This window comes from Styela clava, chromosome 12, assembly GCF_964204865.1.
Source record: "Styela clava chromosome 12, kaStyClav1.hap1.2, whole genome shotgun sequence".
NCBI classification, from domain to species: domain Eukaryota; kingdom Metazoa; phylum Chordata; class Ascidiacea; order Stolidobranchia; family Styelidae; genus Styela; species Styela clava.
Genome location: NC_135261.1, coordinates 14,186,048 through 14,192,554, shown reverse-complemented (window position 1 = coordinate 14,192,554; position 6,507 = coordinate 14,186,048).

Genomic DNA, 6,507 nt, shown 5'->3' with positions numbered 1-6,507 from the left:
TTCGTGCATCAAAACCTGTATACTCCACGCTTGGTAAATAGTAAAAAGATATTTCCTATAGGAAAGTTGATTAAGACGTGGGTTCCTTCGTGTTGTAATCAAATTGTTACAGGCTCATATTTAAATTTACTTTCCGGTCGTTGCTAATATACATAGACCGACAACACAGTTGCTAATGCATCATATTTACAGTTTTGAAGACAAAAAGTTATAGTAGGAAATGCAGAATCACCGCAAGCACAATTACCTAACCAATGTATACCGAATGGTCATTTCGCGGTGATCCTGTCCATTATGGGAAAGTCATGAATATGTATATATATTTTTTAAATTTTGCTTTGACTTTGTTGTGCGCGTTTGCCTGCATGGATGGCTACTAGAAAACGATTTGATTGATTGATTGAATTATTCGTGATTATTTTAAGTTACAGTTTTTAATCGCGATGATTTCGATAATTTAGGTCAATTTTAAGACGCAAAGAAATTTCAAAATAACGTAATACACGCATTTATTAACAGGTTCTGTGGTATTAACCATCCATGAGAACATGTAACCTATTTTAAAGGATTCAAATCCCGTTTACTAAGACCATTCAGAAAAATGTAAAATGCCATAAAGGTCCTAGAATAGATCCTCGGCTCTAGCTCCCTGAAGGCAACACGGCTTTCGCCACCAACTCAATCAATGTATGTCGCTGGAACAATCATATATATATGACTTACCATATTCCTTGTCCACGGTGTTAGTAATCAAGCAGTAGACTGCGTTTGAGTAGAGTTGTAGCTCATTATACGTTAACCGGAGAAAAATATCACTGGGCAACTGTATTTTACTAAGTAGCCTATGTGTTTTAGATAACGAAGAAATGTTGTCTTTCAATCGTGGGTTTACATTATTAAAATAGTGTATTTACCAATCAAAATCATATTAGAATTAAATGAATATATCGATTTAGATGCTGTATTTTTTTTATAAAAAAAAACAGTCCTCGCGATCCAAAGTGATCAAAATATCGCGAGTTTACTTACTTTAAATTTAATAAACAACCAGAGTTTACCGTTCTAATCAGACTATTATTATGTTGCATGGGTGGCGTTCTTGTAAAGAAGATATATAAAGCCTTCAGTTATTTTAAAGTTAATTCCCGAGAATTACCGTTGTTTTTTGCGCATCTCGCGTTTATTGTCGCTTTAAATTATATTCTTTCGTGACAGATATTACTTGAAATCAAACCAGACACTGTGTGATGGGCAAGGAAATACATTTCCGCCGTGTTCTCTTATCTCACCTTTCTTGCGACACTTATTTTATTACGAATTGTTATATTGAGTTATTTAAAAACTTGCAGCGTGAGCAAGCTTAGTGACATCGTCAAATACCAACCAAGTCAGTCTAAGTTGGTATTTCGGGACCTACCTAAAAAAAAACTGGATTACGCGGCGTTAAGTCGGCTCTGCGTTTCGTCACTACTGTCACATGGCTGACGCTTGTAAACAGAAGAGTGTTTTTACTAAAATAAAGGCACAAAGCGTTAGAAAAAAGGTTTGAATTTCGGGATCTCAACCCCAGTTGGAATATCTAGAAAAAAACTCAAAACGTTCCTTCATTAGATACAAATATATGCTAAAATTGTTCTGTGAGCCGCACGGAATTCTATCAGCATGACAGAGTTTGAACCACCCTGGTCTACCTTATCAAAAAACTCCCGACTTTGCTGACCACTATATCGTTGAAATGCGATAGTGGAACCGCCACATAGTGTAAATAGTTCATTGGTCCAATTGTTGAAGAGAATAAAAATTTTTACAAAACAAAAATGCATCAACAAGGTGAATACTAGAAACGAAAAAACAACAACAATTTAAGAAAACGACTCATAGGCCATTTCGGGTTCAATAAATAAGTTTCAGTGTTTATTTTTAGTAAAGAAGGTTAATATGATACTTGAAGACAAAAAATAAGCGAATATTTTGAAGTTTTAGTCGTTTGGTGAACTCGTAATATTTTAATAAATACCGATAAACTATAAAAAATTATGCTCTAAAATTTTTGTGGTGCCCCTCTTTGCTTGGTGCCCCAAGCACATGCTTATATTGTTTGATGATTAATCCGGCGCTGCTTAGAGGTAATGTCACATTCAAATCATGTGAAGTATTCCTGGCGCCAAGAAGATCTTCCGCTGTTGGATATATGATGTTGGTGTATACACTCCGATTCATCGAATACCTGAAAAATTTGAGACTATTGGTCTCAGTGTGAATATTGGTATGAACTAATCACGGCGCCACGGTTTCAGTTTTGAGACCTTATTTTACACACTTTGGAGTTATTTCATTTTATATGATTATGGCGTCATTTATTTTGTGCTGAAGACGTACTATAGTTTTATTTTATTTAATGCGCTTGATGTTTCCTGACGCGGTTACTTAATAAATAAGATCTTCGCCCAAGTTCCTAAACTTGCGATTGTATGCAAAGTAAGAGTTAATTTGTTTTCTGCACTTGTTACACTTCAAAATTTACCTTCAAATTTATTACAATCAACAGTCAGGATAAATGTTGAATAATCTGATGCAAACACGATCTTCGTCACTTCGTGTTGCCATTTTCATAGGACTCAGCTGTGATAATAAACACATAAATCAAACAAATGTTTGTGTTACAAGTGGTCACAGTCGAAAGTAATTGTTTACTTACAGTATACAAATATTGAAGGGATTACATCATAAACAAGAGAGCTATGCTCAAATATATAGACACGTTACGCTGAAATTCACTGTGGTACGGCACGGTAACTTACCAGCAGGCTTGACCACGGAACCTGTTCGTTGATCAAGTGATCGATATATGTTTGCGGAATCGAATGGTGGCAAAGTCTGATGACGTCATAGCTCAAAATAAAAATGAATCTCATAAAGCTCACAGGAATATTTGAAATTAATAAAAGTGATAGCCTTCTAGAAAAAAATTCCATCTTTAACTACTGAAAATTTCAAAGCAATCGGTCCAGTAATCAAAGAGAAAAGCGACTTTTTAAAAACGTATCAAAGAACAATAACAGGAACAATAAGCACAACGACTATATTGCGGAAACTGGCTGTATTCCAATCACAATGTTTGGTTGCATTAAAAAGTACTCCTATTATAGCGTTACAAACCCAGTGTAACGAACTGTCTTTACATATTATACATTATAGAAAATATCTACATTACAAATGCAGCATGATTCCTCATGACAGCGAAATTACAGCACAATTATTTAAACAGTCGTGGGAAGAATATTTTGCTGACAAATCATCCTTTGCAACGTTTAATATAAAAACAACCAACAGCTTTTTTACCGACTTCTCTGTTGCAAAAGATGTCAATTTCAAGATTTCGTCCTGGATAATGAAGCCGCCGCAAATTGATACATCTCTAACGATTTATGGTACAACATGTTCACCAACAATACTTCAAACGTCATTTCTTGACCATATACACAAAAACTATCAAGACTATGTACAAGTATTTACTGACGGTTCGAAAAATCCATTTGGCGTAGGTGCTGCATATTATGTGCCTCAAGCGAAAGTAGAGAAAAAACTTTAATTACATCATAAAAAGTATTAATATTCCGTTGCGAAAAAAGTTTGGGAAGCGCTAGCTTAGGGTAGGGATAGTGGGAGGAAGCCGCCAGCAATACTCTGGTACTAAATTATTCTCTACTGGATTTGAACCTGCCAATCCAAGCGGGGTAATCTCAGGTTAGAAATCAAGAGTAGTCCGAAGGCTTAGCACGATGCGACACTCAACGCAAACGTAGTCAACTGCAGTGCACTGCCCGACATAGATACTAAACACATTAATACACGTCTATACCATTACGCTGGATGACGAAATCTCAGGATTGTTCTTTATGGCCGTACATACCTGTATCATGATCGCTTTTTACCAAGAGATCTACTCTAGAGACAGACTCAAAGTGCTTCATGCAGAACTAGAGTCTCCACGAACTAATTGTTTACTCAAAATGACATTAATAAAATTTAAGAAGCAGCAAATACATCCGAGTTATTAATTAGAGTAATTTCAAATCACTCATTAATATTAAGTAACAATTTGTTTTTGTTACGTTCTCATTGTGGGGCTCCGTAAATAACAGTCTACCTCTTCACGAGCTCCATGACACCAAATATGTGAATCAGTCGTTGTCGTCGGTATGCTCTTGTCCTGAGCAGTCAATTACCGTATTAACTTCACATAGAACCGTGATAAATGCTGTTGCTGATGTTATGTCTCTGCCGTTTGGTTTGGGCGGAGAAATTACCTTTACAGTAGGGCGTAGGCATCGGAACAACGTCACATTGTGACTCCACTTTTAAGGACATCGCCGGCACGTTATTGTATGAAAACATTCTTGACTGCAAAAGTCAATGAGCTAAGATTTGTACTTCAATTTAGAGAATGCATTGATATAAAGCTAAACACGCCGTTATTCTTTCATTGGGTGGAAGGAAGGTTACATTTTTAATGACATCCACGTGCGCGTTTACTCGACAAATATAAACAGACGAATGTAATGGAAATGCTGGATTCTTTGTATTAAGCCCTCAACCTTCCTATCCTCGACCCTCTACGCTATCTCTCTATCCTCTCCCCACTGCCCTATCTCCCCAACTTCCCCATTCTCGAACCTCCACTCTTATCTCCCTCAACCTTTCTCTTCTCGACCCACTGCCCTATCTACCACAACTTACCTATCTTTGACCTACAGCGCTACACTATTCAGAACCTGTCCTAACGGTTTTTTATTCACGACCCGATCACCACACTGAACTTTACTATCTTGCGACAAACTTCCATTGGTTATACTGGTCGTGTATGCCAATGGGATGATTCATTTGTACGTCGACAAAACATGATTGACGGCATTCGTAAATGTAGGCTTGAATCTCAAATGGTAAACAATAACCATAATTGGCAGTTTAAAAATGTGTTACTTATTGGGCTACTGATGGTTTCTTGTTGGGAATGACAGTTTTCTAAATTTTAACAAGCCGTTTGATGCCCTTAATAATTGGCCATGTCGTGAGTCTTGTGATAAGATGATGCTGATCCGAAATAAGCAGTAGTGCTCTGGTCCGTATGAAGTATTTTTTTCAACATTTTATAGTAAAAGCGATGCCAAAGATTACGTATGAGCTGCGTACTTTGCAACTTCATTAAGTTGCAGATAAGATAAGCTCAGTTTTGAGACTATACGCTGAATTAAAGGGCAGTTGGCAACGCTAGCTACGACAAAACATTTCACGGATTAAAAATAGTTTGGATGGGATTACACTCACTGAGAGACTTATATTTTTGACCGGTTTTGAGTTTTGGGCCTTCTCAGACACGTAAAAGAAATTTGTATATACAACTATCTGAGTAGGATAAAAAAATGCAGAATATGGCAGAACATTCGTTGAAAAAAACCAAGCGTGTAAATATTTGAATATTTCCTCATCGTTTCACCTTGCACGGAAATACAGGTGACATTGAATGAGTTTATGGAAAGGAACTCAGATACTTCGATATCGAATGGCCTGTTAAATTTTCAAAAACAGTGACTCCAAACCTGATGCCATCAGTAGCCTAATTAGTAGCACATTTTTAAGCCACTAATTATGGTTACTGATTACCAATTGCAATTCCAGCCTACATTTACGAATGCCTCCAATCATGTTTTGTGGACGTACGATTGAATCCTCTCATTGGCATACTCGACCAGTATAACACATGGAAGTTGGTCGCAAGATGGTAAAGTTCGTTTTGATGATCGAGTCGTGATTATGGCGCCGTTGGGCGAAGATAAGTAAGTAAGTAAGTAGAGGGAGGTCGGACAGTGGGTCGAGGGTGGGAAGCTTGAGGCAGATAGTGCAGTGGACCAAGGATGGAAAAGTTGAGGGAGATAGGGCAATGAGTCGAGGATAAAAAGATTGAAGGGGATAGGAAGGTTTGGGGAATTAGGACAGTGGATCGAGGATAGGAAGGTTGAAGGAGATAGGGCGGTGGGTCGAGGATAGGATAGTTGAGGGAGTTGGAGCGGTTGGCCTAGGCGAGGGAGACAGGGCAGTGGATCGAGAATAGGAAAGTGGAGGGAGATAGGGCAATCGATCGAGAATTGCATTGGGATGAATGATTGAATTTTTATGGTTGTGAATATTACCTCGTTTTGTCAGTTTTCGCGTGTTATTTGTTAGATTTTAGTTGTGTTTTGGTAAATATAAGTCCTAAACTCGCAAAATCATTCTTGAAATAAGTACCAATAATTTTTCAATGGTAAAGTGTAAAGAGGAAGAATTCAAAAAATCAAAAGTCGGGGAAACATTCGTTACTTAGTTGTTCGCATTGCTATATCCTTCTACGTAGACTTTAGGTTCTTAAAGTGCTCCGTACGGAGCCTCAGGAGACGCTTAGGGCCTCCGCGAGCTATTCGTTTACTCGGAAACTGTCCTCGACCCATTGCCCTATGTCCATATACT